Source organism: Numida meleagris, chromosome 1, assembly GCF_002078875.1.
Source record: "Numida meleagris isolate 19003 breed g44 Domestic line chromosome 1, NumMel1.0, whole genome shotgun sequence".
In the NCBI taxonomy this organism is placed as follows: domain Eukaryota; kingdom Metazoa; phylum Chordata; class Aves; order Galliformes; family Numididae; genus Numida; species Numida meleagris.
This window is the reverse complement of record NC_034409.1, coordinates 127,454,547-127,469,225: the sequence shown is the minus strand read 5'-3', so window position 1 is coordinate 127,469,225 and position 14,679 is coordinate 127,454,547. Positions and strand designations below refer to the sequence as shown.

At 39.3% G+C, this 14,679-nt stretch overlaps 1 long non-coding RNA gene across 1 annotated transcript; it reads left to right on the top strand.

Moving 5' to 3' along the window:
- On the top strand, positions 3,697-4,751 carry LOC110395557. The gene is made up of 3 exons (XR_002436452.1): positions 3,697-3,901; positions 4,247-4,319; positions 4,418-4,751. It is a non-coding gene; the product is annotated as an uncharacterized LOC110395557 (long non-coding RNA).

Genomic DNA, 14,679 nt, shown 5'->3' with positions numbered 1-14,679 from the left:
ATCATTCAGTTCTTTTTATGTTCCTCCTCCTAGCTGATTTAAAAATGTTATGAAATTGAAGTAGACTGCAATAAGTACAGTGACAATATGTTATTTTCCCATTAAGCACTACGGGATGTGGTCTTATGCACCCTGCTTCAATGCCTGTGATAATTAAACATTAGAGAGAGGTGCTGAATTTTTTTAATGACATCAGAGTCACAATATTAGTGCAGAGTCAACATGCCTACAACATTTTGAATACAAATCCATTATATTTTACAGTCAACGTTTTTGCTTTGATGAATGTCTTGTATTGTCCTTCTAATACTGAGATAAAGCTCAGGCTGGCATGGGTTGCACCTACATGACAGAAATAGAAAACTGGTGGAGGAAAAAGACCGCCAACCTCCAAGCCCAGTCCAATCCCAGGCAGTTACCCTGCCCATTCATCTCTAAGGAAAAGCTTTCTGGAAATGTGGATCAACATAATTTTGTCAGACAACTAGTAGCTCCCCTTCTACTCTGTGAGATTTAAACCTTTTAGGGCTTAGGGATTGACCCAACCATCCATTTGAGGAGGCTCAGGGGAAACCTTGTCGCTCTCTAGAAAGGTCTGAAAGGAGGCTGTGTTGAGGTGAGGACTGGCCTTTTCTCCCAGGTAACAGCGATAGGACGAGAGGGAATGGCCTCTACTTGTGCCACAGGAGGTTCAGGTTGTATACTAGAACAATTTATTCTCAGAAAGAGTGGTGAGGGAATGGATGGATACAGCTCAGGCATGGCAGCAGTGTGCCTCAAGTCATACTCCAGCTTTCACTAACTGATGTTGCTGGGATGATTAGTGTTGTGTGGTTGGTACTAATGATGAAGATATTCAGATTTAGACTTCTGATGACTAATACTCTGCTCTAAATAATAATGAATGCATGTTGTATGTTTATATTGACTGGTGAGCCCTGTGACAATGAACTCCTTGTCCCTGACATACAGAGAGGTCAAGCTCTTATTAATCTTGCACTGTCTTCAAGTATTGCTGCTGATCTCGCTTTGGAAGACTCAGGACTGTCACTACAGTGGATGATGAGGACAGAAGCTGACACCCTTTGCACATAGGCATTTGGTGGTGTTCACAACCAAGACTTAAGCATCTGACTTTTAGCTTTTCTACCTACCTTGCCATGATAGTCATGCAAGATGTGTTTCATCTGAAGTACCAGGGCAATTTGGACAAAAATAATGTTGTACACCAGGTGTTTATTGCTGTGTTGTTTGTCTGAGCCTGCACAGCTGATCTGCAGAAGGATGGTGCCTGTTTTGTAATGATGGAGCCTTGGTAATTTGAGATGAATTATTAAGTGCTGACAATAAATGAGCATCAATATGCAAACAAATAAGCAATGACAAGGAAAGGCAGGAGAGAAGGGAAAGAAAAATGGCAAGGTTTTCCTGAGGATCGGACAAAGATGTTTCTCTGGGATTATTTTGACTGGTGTCAACTCTTCCTTTTATTTAGGAGCAATTTCTTTCAAAGCAATAAATATTTGAAAACTTCATATTTATTAACTGTTAATTTTACCCCTAGGCCTTTTGAGCTAAAAGTTCAAAACACAACACTGGAAGTACACACAGGCTCCATCTGTTCATCTCCCTCTGAATGCTTTGAAAAATGTCACCCAGAGCCTCTGTTTATTTATTTATTTATCTGGAGGTGTTATTTTTTCCAGGTTTTGGAATCTTTTTTTAAACTTTCATGAGTATCTGTATCTAGATCTCTCTCTGTAAGTGACCTCTTCAGCAATCTGCACAGCTATGCCCGGTCACTCACTGCAGCTCAGGGAATCAGGCCATCAGGCAGAGAGTGAGCAGGGCCATTTCCATTTTTAACGATGGCCTGTGGGCAGGGATCTATATTCAGGACTTTGGCCTGCTTCAGCCCACAGAGGATCTCCCTCTGGTGTCCCTGGAAAATTGTGCACAGATGATAGAGTACAGTTGATAGCAAACAGCTTTATTTCATGAACCAAATGAATAGTCATAACCATAATTTAGGTGTCCTGTTTTGTCATTTAGTTTGCACTCACAATTTAAGTTCATGGAGCAGTTTCTACTCTGTGTTTCCCTTCTGTCTCCATCCTCTTTGCTCGGTTCATTCCCTTCTGACCCCTTTGGTTCCCATTCCCTTCTGACCACTTTGGTCCCCATCCAATACTTTTCCTTAGCATTTCCCTTTCTTCAGCAGTTCCCAAAACTTTCCCTGTTTTATAGGCTGAAAGGATCAGAATTTGAATAATTGGTGTTGACACTTTTGAGTGCCATCATTGGGTGTTAGGCTTAATCCCTTGGGAGGAACAGAGAGCCCTGGGAGCTCTCAACTTGCAAAATATTGTCTTTAGTTGTCTGTTTGTTCAGCACCATAGGGCTTACAATTTGCTTGGTTTTTGAAGGTTTTTTTTTTTGTTTATAATTTTATGGCTAATTTAAAAAGAATGACAGTTCAGGTTCTGCAGAACATTTATCATGAAAACACCAAGCCAGTCAAATCCCATGAATAGGATACAAGTAGGATCTGCTTTGAAAGGGTTTTCATTTTTCTTTTTCCCCTGGGAAATAGGCTCCTGATTGTAGTAAATGGAAGCACTGTACGTTTGGTATTTTCATGCTTCTGTAAACTAGGCTATTTATTTATGTGAAATATGGATTTAGATGCAACACTTAAAGCCTTAAAGCTCCAAGACTCATGTATTTTTTTTTTTACTTCTGCTAAGAGTCAGCAAGAATTCCTCCTAATCTGAAGTACTAAAATATGCAAGTTCTTTTTTTTTTTTTTTTTTGAATGATAGCTCTTTCCTTACTTTAAAGAAGGCATCACTGACATTTAATTTCACTGTTATCTTAAACATCCTAAACCTTATCAAAATGACTCAGGGAACTCTACTCCACTGAGAGATCCAACCTGTTAACACTGTACTCTGTGATAGATAAAGGAGGTGATTGTCCTAGTGAACAAAGGGACATATTAGTACTCAGCGCAAAGTCAGGATATCTATTAAGTGATGTATCAAGGTAAAACATCAGGGAAAATATCATTGTCATTTTCAGGTGGACATAAAAGGAGGCTGCTTTTGAGAAAAGTGTTGAAGAATCAAAGTTTTTCTTAGGAGATGAAACTGGTTTCATTAGAAAACAGGAAAAAAAGGTTATATATACTTCTCTTTTGGAAGAAAGTTGATGATTTCTCGTTTTCGAGCTACACTGCACAATGTTGGTAAATGCTGCTCTGTATATTTATTATCATGAAGAGTTATAATTTGATAACACTGGTCTTTGCCTGAAAACTTTATGAGTTCCAGTCCAAGGACTCTTGAGTATTGATCTTTGCAGCCATACCACTCTGAACTGGTTATTTCTCCCAGTGCAGATTTGTCTACTCTGCAATCCCAGGTCTCCTTGGGAGAGCTGCACTGAATCAGGCAGGCCACCTCTATGGCACAGAGGTCTTCGGCCTTTCTTACTGGGAGTGCATTGTCTCAGAAAGCTTGCTCTGACTCAGGAGTTTCCTTGCTCACCTTGCTAAGAATGTTCATTCAGGCCATCTACAGGGTGCCCAACTGTCTCCTGGTAAACTTAGACCTTCCCTGAAGAACAGAGTGAAGCCGATGATCCTTCTCTTGTGACGTCTTCCATGGAATGACAGAAGGGTGTAACATGGGGCAAGTGGGAGAAAGTCTTGCCAGAACCTCTGTCATAAAGCTAGCAAAGATCATAGATCCTCAAAGAGACTGCCTTTGGTTTTTTTCTAAAGTAGTATTCACTCCAGATGACTACAGCCTCTGTCCCAACATCTGCCATGTTTTTGCCCTAGGTGTTCTGCTCCTGCCCTCCAAGAGCCTGAGAAGGTTAACTTTGTAATCCCCGACTAGTGAGTTGCCTTTCAGAGACACCTTCTCCTCTGTTTCATAAGGGAATGGACATCTTATAACAGTTGCTACTGACTATTTATAATGGATTTGCACTTGGAAATCTAAGTTTCTTTAACAGCTTTTTAAAATTCCAGACATAGGGGTCCGGGTGGAAAAGGTTCGGAGAAGAACAAGAAGTCTTTTAATTAAGTGTGTACATTCCCCTCTATACCCTGAATTGGTCATAAACCTGGCAACAGGACCCAAATGTTCAGATTCTAAGTCCAATTATTCAACTGTACAGAGTGTTCTTTTACCATTATAAATATTAATAATAATAATTTATCATAATTTCACCTTCAAAGGGAACAGAGAGAAAAGACAGGTGAAAACAGGTTAATACCAGAGAAAAGAACTGACTCTCAATTTTACTTAAAGGTTAGTGAACACAAATTTTTCTTTTGTTCTTTTGTTTAAGAAAAAAATATCAGTTCAGCAACATACTTTTAATGGTATATATATTTTATATGTTTCAGCCTTTCCTTTTTATCATCTGCTCTTAAGACATGATCAGCCTGCTCTCAGCACACAGCACCTGATGCTGGGCATCTTGCATCCAAGAGCAAGTCCTGTTTCCTTACTTTCAACTTATCCTACTGTGGGATGTAGTAACATATTGGGTTATCAGTCAAGCTATTAGGCTGGCTGTAACTATTTTTAATGAAATACCACAAAATGATAGAAAAAAATATTTGAAAAATGAGGATTTGACCACTTTACATGTGTTATATATTCTGGACATGATGTTCAAATGGTAAATTCTGAAAAGTTATCTTCCATATAATGTCATTTTTTGCAGAACTATCTTGCCTCAGGGTTGTGAATTATTGTGCTGTGAACATTATAGGAGAGATTATTTACAATAAATCGTGTAAAACCCCAAATGTTCTGCAATCAGAATATGTCAAACACTGAGGAATGAAGAACCCACTTTGGTTTATAACTTCCTTCAAGCGTGAGCCAAAAACTGTATGGTACTGTACCTAATGGAAAATCATCCAGACCAATCTCTATAAATACTTACCACAGTCCCATAAACTAACCTATTAGAAGCACTTGACATTTTCATTTATATCTGTAAAGCTGGTAAAAAAAGTTACATAGGTTGAACTCCTAAGCTCTTTAATGCTCTCTCAACATTTATCTCATGCAAAATAGCTTTTAATATACTCTAAAGAATTGTTCTTTTTTTTTTTTTTGGCTGACTGTCAGTTATCTAAAATATGCTTGATCTGAATAACATGAGTTATGATTCCACCAGTTCCCAGTTTATGGTGTTGGAAGCATTCTTGTTTATTTCTCCTGTGCAGTAGATGTGCTGTAAAAATATACTGGAATATTCCCAGGTTATAATGTAATGCTAGTCTTCATGATAGTTGTAAAATTAATATAGGATCTCACATTTATGCAATGTTATTTATTTATTATCTTTTTAACAAAGGGTCAGGAAATTAATTCTGCAACGTTGCCCATCTGCAAGATTTTATATGCATTTAAGACCACTGTTTATGCTATGTATCAGCATATGAATTTTAAAAGAGAAACAGAATACATTCTGCTGGAAAAGGTGTGGGCAAGTAGGTAAACCCACAGATTCTTTTGGACTCTTTGGTTCAAGTATTTTTGTTGCAGATAGATACAGAAATCTTAAGAAATTTTGTAGCATAGTTTTGAAAAAGTGTTAAGAGCTCTCCCAAATCTTCTGAACAGAAAAACATAATGGCATGAGAGAGAATATGAACATTATCCACAGGAATTGTATGACACATTTTGGAACTGCACAGCTATGAATGCAAATAAAATATAATATTTATGAGATGTGGGACAGATCACAAGACAGATGACTTCACCTCTGACATCATTTGGACAAATGTTGGACCTGAGTGAGTAAGAAGCACAAGTGATGTACAGAATCTAACGCTAAGTCTACGCGACAGTTTTGTGTGTTGCTGGTACCACATCCTTCAGTACTGACTGGTGTCTCTTCTGATTGAGAATGATTTACAAACTGCTTCACTGCATATGAGTTTGTAGATCCTAAGGCATAACCAAAAGGGTAGTAAGTGGGACAATTTCTGCAACTAACATCTTTTTGCCTGTTGCTTCAAAGTCTTTTTGGAAGGAAAGAAAGAATGCAAGGTACGTAGGAAATCTATTTTATCAATTGCCTGTGTCTGTCGGTCATGGAGACGCAGAATTTCAGTAGAAAGAACAAAGTTTTGCAAACTAATACTGATTAGAATGCCATATGCCAACATTACCACTTGATGCCCAGACAGTTTACAGCCTGACAGTCACAAGCTGCCTCGCTGCAAGTGCTTGCAGGAAAGCCCAAGAAGATGCACATTTGATGAATGCTGTCATCTTCTGGTACCACTGCATACTAAAGACACTAATATACAGCATGTACTACAGTGTCCAAATGTCCTTTTGTTTTCAAAATGGACAGAGAACTTATGGATAGGCTTTTAGGATTAAGAAGCCATGCCTTTCTATGTAGTCTAGAAGCTCAAACTTTCTGCAGGTTTGCTTACATACTGCCAAGGCAACTGAGCAAATGTCTTGGAAGAGCTCCATACTTTTTGTTATGGCACAATGAAGAGTGAATATTTTTAGATAAATGGTATGGGAAAGAATTTTCAAATGCTAATAGAATGTCACATGCCCAATCTCACATTTGGTTCAATATCCCATCTTCCAAGTTATCAGGTGAAATATCAATATGTAGAGGTAAGACCTTTGATATCCATGCTGGGAGGTGAGTGCTAAGGTTTCATTTTTACTAGTTGTGCAGGAATTTTGATGAAAATGTAATGAGTAATATTTGCAGTAATATTGCAGTTTATCTGAGTAGAACAACAGCACATTTCTGGTCAGCCCATAAAATATGTTGATGCTAATAGCATCTTACTATTGACTCATTTTTGTGCTATTTGGTAACTTTTATGCTAATGTTTTTGACAAAGCTGTTGGAGTGTGTTGGTCAGAGAATAAGTAGTTTTTACTTCACAAAAAATAGTAATCACGGCAAGAAGATCAGTAGTTGTGTATAATTCTCTATGGTATTTCAAGCAGAAAACTTGTTTAGAAAGAAAGCCTATGTTAAAGGAAAAAAAACCACCCAAACATCTAAGTATTTAAAATGGGATTATAAAAAGGGGGGAAATCATTTTTTTACTCAGGTAGATACTGATATAGTAAGGGGAAATTGTTTTAAGCTCAAGGAAGGAAGATTAGATGTCAGGGGGAAGTTCTTCACAGGGAGAGTGGTGATGTGCTGGAACAGGCTGCCCAGAGAGGTTGTGGATGCTCCATCCTTGGAGGTGTTCAAGACCAGGTTGGATGGGGCCCTGGGCAACCTGATCTAGTACCAGAGCTGGTGATTTGTTTCCTTGCCTGTGGCAGGGTGGTTGGACCTCGATGATCCTTGAGGTCCTTCCAACCCAAGCCATCCTATGATTCTATGATTCTATGATTCTACGAAGTGCACAGGAAATCAGCATGAAGTGAGTTATGGAATGCCAGGAACACAGCAGTGCTCCATGAGGTGCATAGCACTTTATGTTCATGGAGGTGAGTAGAGGACATATCTTGTCTTCTGTAGCTGTCATCCAGATAAATTATATCTCTCTTTCTGTTGATAATTGCCCTTTGAGTTATTTGGAAGATGCCAACTTTGCTGTATGGCCTGCAGGAAGACACAACTAATGCTCCTTGTCAAGGATCTAAAAAGACCGGGACATTGACTCTGGTATTTTTCCTAACTTGGAGGGAATTGTAGGCCAGCAACATTGTTGAAAGTCCAGGGATGCTCAGACTCTGTTCATCCGCACTTATATGGAGCAAGCAGCAGTTTTTGGTGCTTTTAGTACTTTGATGGCATGGATCTAGGTTTGGTATTCATTTGGTATCCCTTACAGACACCTATCTTTGGTGACTGCTAGGAGTGTCCTCATCAGAAGCGCTCTCTATGATGAGTAGAAACAACTACAGGCCTTCAAAGGGATATGTAGCCCATCTAAGATCTTACTTGTTCCCTGGAGATGCCTATTTTATCATGAGCCTGATAGAAGTTCATGCAAATAGGTAGTTCAGTTAAATTCCTTACGTTACATAGGTAAGTCTAGGTCCTTTTTTTTTTACCCCCAGGATTACTCTGCAAAATGTTTTCAGCCCTTAAAATCTTTTCTGCTCAGTTAAGAAAAGGCAGGGTTGTGGTGTCAGACACCCTCCCCCCATATTCTGTTCTCTTATTAAAGGAAACAAAATAGTTGGGAAATTTATTCCAGACACAAGGTTTTTTCCTTAATGTATATTTCTGATGCAGCCACATGCTGGGTTCTTTACATTAAACACATTTGGTGATTCAAGTTTACTTTTAGAAACAGCTTGCTTTGTTTTCTGTTCTTAGTTGTTTTCTTTTTTAAAACCATGAGTTTACTTTTTGTACATCTTGTCCTTTTAAGGAATGCAGGCCTCTTCTTCCATCTCCCATTGTTTATTTAGTGATTCATGGAAACACACTGATCTTCGTAGCCAGCAGCCCATTGTCATCCTCTTTGGGTTGCCGCTGGCATCACAACATTCAAAATTATGCTTTCCATCCATTCAGTAGTAACTTAACTTTCATTTGGATTCATCTCATTCAGCTTTAACGGAAGTATCTATGCCAAGTTAGCTGTATGGGCTCCTTCCAAATTTAATGGGGAAAAAGGGATCTCTAGGATGTTACTTTGCTCAGCGCTGTCACCTCTCATGGCTTTCTATCAACAACGTCTGGACAATGATCTTAGGCTCTGAGTGGACTTTCCCTGTTAATATGTGTTTCAAATTTGCAGGATGACCCTCACAAGGATTGAGCAGTATATTTGATAATAATGCCCCTAACGTAGACATACTGCACTGTACACAGTGCTTTGGTCTAAGGTCTGTTTTTGTTTAAATTATATCTCTTTCTAGCTACCATTCCCTAAACATAGATTTTAATGCACCTTTCCACCAGGTTAATTAACAGGATAACAGAAAACGTAATGAGTTAAACTCTTCCGACTCCAAATACAAACAGCTCTGATCACTCCTCTGATTCTTCTTTATGCATCTGATTTTTCTGAAAAAGGCTGTTCATGGTCATAGGTTTTGTATTGGCCAAAGGCTAAACACTTCTAATGCAGTTTTTCCTTTTCAAGACCGCAAATATCATATATTTCTTTTACAGTTTCCCTTTCCCACATTCCCTTTCTATTATTATAGATTCCCTCTCGGGATCAGCAAAATAATATGTGAAGAATGTTAGTGATATGGAAGCTTGCTTCAGGGTTATCTTTAGATATCTGAGTTGAACTCTGCAAGTGAGTTACTAAATCTGCCTTGAGATTATCAATACAAGAACAAGTGAAAATGTAGGCTTTAAAAATAGCTTGTACTCTTCTAGGACAGCAGAAGAAACTGAACCAAGCTCTGCAGACATTGCAGCACAGCTGGCTTCACTGAACGTGCGCTGTCATAACTGAGAGGTACACATATCTTATTTAAAACAGTCAGCTATCACAAGGTGTAGCAAAAATATAGCGTGGGTAAGACACAACAGGACGTGCAAATGGCTGTCCATTTTGCACACAATCATCCTGAGTGATGATAATAATATTCATACTGTAAGATTCTTTGAGGGGGGCGTATGTAGTGAAGATCTTACATCAGCTTAGAGAAATGAAAATACTGTGGCAATGTATTTGCAAGACTTAAAAGAATCAAAGCTCTGATATTTGTTACGAGTTTGATATCTTCTCCATGGCTGACATTTCATCAGTGGGTGAATAAAACTTCAGTTTTATAATTACCTGTTACTGCTGAAGTCCACAATGAACCCAGTTATTTTCAGGGAGTGAAGCCAGCTCTCCCTGTTGCCTGACTGCAAGCAGTCAGGTATTGCCCTATTCTTAAAGCTGAGTGAACAAGACTAAAAATTTTACAAGAGCTGGCTGAAATTTATACCAATAAAAATCTGTTTTTCTTTCTCTCATTTTTAACAGTAAAAATCCATAAGTAAAACAAAGTTTAACCTTTAAAGGTGTAAAGCTTATGTTACTGGGCCATCTGTATTTTTTTTTCCAAAGTTCAAGTAATACATCCTTTTCAAGTAAATTCTATCCTCCATGTTGGGAGAATTTGAAGATGTGTAAACCTCTAATAATTCTTTTTGTCTTCTAAGCAGTTCTACTGCAAAAGTGTCTAAAATTTCATTCTCTGTTTTCAAAATAAAAATGCAAATAATCCTTTGGTATAGTTTGTATATAAAGGAATGTCCTGTTTTTTCATATTTTTTCCTTCAATTAGCTAGTCTTGCCCAATAAATTTTAGTGTTTTATTACTAATAACTAATGAAGAACAGGTAGCAAAAGCCACAACAGCATCTTGTACTCATTAGGAGTTGGATCAAGCCAGCTTGTACATCGCCGTCACATATAGAAAGCAAGAAGTGTCTGGGGCAGCATGCATTATTAATTAGAGCTGAAGCTGGACTTCTGTTGTGGCAATCATGGCTTTCATGTTCTATTACTTTCATGTTCTAAAAATACTATTCCTGATGATGTTTTATGATTTCTGTGTGTGAGCGGGTGGACATTAGGCACATTTCAAGAGGGGCTGCAGGCTTAAATCCCAACCTCAGAAAAGGAGAGAAGTTCAGCAAGCACATGGCAGTGATGCAAAGACCTTCAGCTTGACAGTGAGCACCCATGGAAGTCAATACTCCGTTCCTGGCACCGTGAACTCAGTAGGATGAAGCTGGAACTTCTTTCATCTTTCACAATGCCTGAAAACCTCAGGATATTTTGTATTCTCTTCTTTCTCTGTGTTCCTCAAGCCTCTATGTCTCTGGCATACGAGACGCAATATTCCTGTTCCTCATATGTGCACTTGGGCTTGTGTGGCAACCTCTACTCCTTTTAAGATTTCCTGCCAGCTCCTGGAGTTCACTGCAAGGAATACTCTTCAGCCATTTCCTGCTTGCGCTGTTTGAATAGTCTGAGTGCAGAAATGAAAATTGACCTGGTTTTTGGAACTAATTAACTCTGTCTTGTAGATGTAATGAATTTGAGTATGATCAAGCTGATCTTGTTCTTCTGGGTATTGATAGATAGCTAGGCTACAAAGCTGTCAGCATGACACTTTCCAGTGATTGTATCCTCCTCTCTGAAAGTGATTAGTAAAAGACAAATGTATGAGTTTGCTATTTCCTCTGTTAGCATGAACAGACGGATAAGCCCGGGAGTGCACAGTGGGAAGAAAGGGTTAGAAGTTGGCTTTTTGACAAGAGCTCCATCAGAGGTCAATAGATTACTAGGGCACAATCAAATGTCTTCTCTGAGTCACACTTGAACAGCTGAAACATTGATGTGGGTCCTTCATCTGATTACTTGTATTTCGTGCTGAAGCAGAAGCTGAGGGTGAGCCTAGCTAAATATTTTGTTATAGATGAGGGCTGAAGGGCAATAACTTCCTAAACCATCTGACATAGAATCATAGAATCACAGAATTAACTAGGCTGGAAAAGACCCACAAGATCATCCAGTCCTACCATCCACCTACCACCAATAACCCCACTAAACCATGTCCCTCAACACTATATCTAACTGTTTCTTGAACACCTCCAGGGACGATGACTCAACCACCTCCCTGGGCAGCCCATTCCAGCGCCCGACCACTCTTTCAGAAAAGTAGTATTTCCTAATATCCAGCCTAAATCTCCCCTGGCACAACTTGAGGCCATTCCCCCTTGTCCTGTCACTAGTTAGAAGAGAAAAGAGGCTGACCCCCAGCTCACTGCAGCCTCCCTTCAGGTAGTTATAGAGAGCAATAAGGTCTCCCTTGAGCCTCCTCTTCTCCAGACTGAACAATCCCAGCTCCCTCAGCCGCTCCTCATAAGGCCTGTGCTCCAGACCCCTCACCAGCTTCATCGCCCTCCTCTGGACATGCTCCAGGGCCTCAATGTCTTTCTTGCAGTGAGGGGCCCAAAACTGGACACAGTACTTGAGGTGCGGCCTCGCCAGTGCTGAGTACAGAGGGACAATTACAGAGGGACAATTACCTCCCTACTCCTACTGGCAACGCTATTTCTGATACAAGCCAGGATGCCATTGGCCTTCTTGGCCACCTGGGCACACTGCTGGCTCATGCTCAGCCAAGTGTCGACCAACACCCTCAGGTCCATTTCCTTTACACAGTCTTCCAGCCATTCTGCCCCAAGCCTGTAGCATTGCCTAGGGTTGTTGTGGCCGAAGTGCAGGACCCGGCATTTGGTCTTGTTGAACCTCATCCCATTGGCTTCAGCCTAGAGATCCAGCCTGTCCAGATCCCTCTGTAGGGCCTTGCTACCCCCAGGCAGATCGACACTTGCTGCCAGCTTGGTGTCGTCTGCAAACTTACTGAGGATGCTCTCAATGCCCTCATCCAGGTCATCAATAAAGGTCCTCATGTTTCTGATTCCGTCTCGAGGCAGGTTCAGGTAACAGTGGTCACAAGAAAAACTCACTGGGCAGACTGCTTGCTTCTCTTTTAGAGTCACAGAACTGATGCTGTAAAATTAATCTCTCATTTTGGTATCAAGTCACACTACTGATCTAAAGAAATTGGAGATCTTTATTCCTATAATTGTTTTGTGGAGTTAGATCCTCTTCATCAGACAATTCACTGTGTAGCTGGTTCTCTACTTAAGTGGGTGTGGGCTTTTCTGTCCTGATGCAGTGAGGTCATCTACAAGTCAGTTGTTCTGCAAATTCATCAAGAGAGACATGATTCAATGATATCATCTCCATTTCATCAGAGGATGCTTTAATAACGCACGGAAAGGTATTGCTAGTATTAAGCTTGACATTTTTTTTTTTTTGTATTTGCAAAATCAAGTAATTTATAGATCAGACCAATTAATTATGACTTCTAAGATCTTTGCCCTTAAATAAAACTATATGTGTCATGAATATGCCTCCTGCCACCATATGACTTTAATGAAAATGCTTTTTGTTTAGGAGCAGGAAAAAATACATTAGTAGGCTTATAATGTCTATATTTCCATCAAGTCTTTTAAAATATTTTTTCTTGGTTGCTTCAAGTGATATGTTTTCATTCCTGGAAGATGTTTGTTCAGCCACTTTCTGAAATTACCAACATTTTCCTGAGCCTTAACCTACTTTGACCAAAGAAAGTCTGAGGATGGCTGATGTTCCCAAGAACATGTGTTTTGAATTGAAGAACAATGATACCGTTTTGTTTGCACTCATAAATAATGAATCTTCTGACCACAAGGAAAGATTGTCTAAATTAGTCGTCTGATTCACTGATTGATCTGAAGCATATGCTGTGTCAGAGCTATCAATATACTGATAACTGCGTGCATCTAAGAGAGTGACAACAATGTTTATGAAGGACATTATAAAAAAATATAAAGGGGGTTAGAAATGAGCTTTGTGGATTATCTTCAGTTAATGGCATGGCAAATGTCATTTTAAGGACCTAATTTACTGAACATTAATAATGCTACAATTGAGGTAAATCATTCTAATGCCAAGATTTATAGGAATAACACCAGCACTAATTTACCAAAGGAATTTACAAAATCCATTTAGCTCTTCTAAAGAGGCGCTAAGTGGATGTTATGGGTTGGTTTTACACTGACATTATGGGAGAAGGGCAGTCATGCTCTTTTTTTCTCCCTTGTGCTTGTTTTTACAAGCGAAAGCCAGAAGAGGAGTTCAGCAATAGCACTTTGGTGAGTCAGAGAATAGTGCTGAGTGATCAACCCACTTTTTCTATGCCTTCAGCCAACAGCAGCTGACTAAAGTTATGCCAAAGCAATATTGGGAAAGGGATCCTGGGAAGAGGTGCCTGGGGACTGCACCACCTGCACAACGTCCTCCTTGCATTAAGTACATTTACCTTCGGATAGATAAGCTGACATGAAGGGTTTGGATCCCTTATGGTTGCTGAACGCTACCAGGGGAGCGAGATGATAGAGGTGAAGGAATCTCAATGCCCATGTTTTTTGAGACTGTTATCAGCTGTATTAAATGCAGAATAAGCTATGGTATCAATACTGTGAAGATGTCCAGGATGACTGGAGGGCATTTCTCTTCCCAATCAGTGACTATATCTCCTTAGGCAGGCACTCTCATGGACGATATAGTCCACTGTGCTGGCAAAATTTAGTTAACAGTGGAAACTCACAGGCAGAGATAGCCTTCTCAAGAAATGGAGCAGAAGCATTGCAAGACCCTCTGACCTCATTGAGAGGGTAGTGGTGATTACTATCTTTTCATGAGATTATTTTAGCCTTAGCTTTCAAATTCCATAGGCACTTGCTATAAATAAACTGTTAACACAACGCAATGCAAGTATGATATAAAAAATTGACCAGTGTATAAATTAACAAAAGGTGGAGAAGAAGGAAGAAAGGAAGGAATGAAAAAAAAGAAAGAGGGAAAGAAGGAAGGAAAAAGAGAAAAAAAGAGAAGGAGTGAAAGAAAACAAAAAGAAAAGAAAGGAAAAGAAGAGAAAAGAAAAAAGAAAAGAAAAGAAAAAAGAAAAGAAAAGAAAAGAAAAGAAAAGAAAAGAAAAGGAAAGAAAAGGAAAGAAAAGGAAAGAAAAGGAAAGAAAAGGAAAGAAAAGGAAAGAAAAGGAAAGAAAAGGAAAGAAAAGAGAAGAAAAGAGAAGAAAAGAGAAGAAAAGAGAAGAAAAGAGAAGAAAA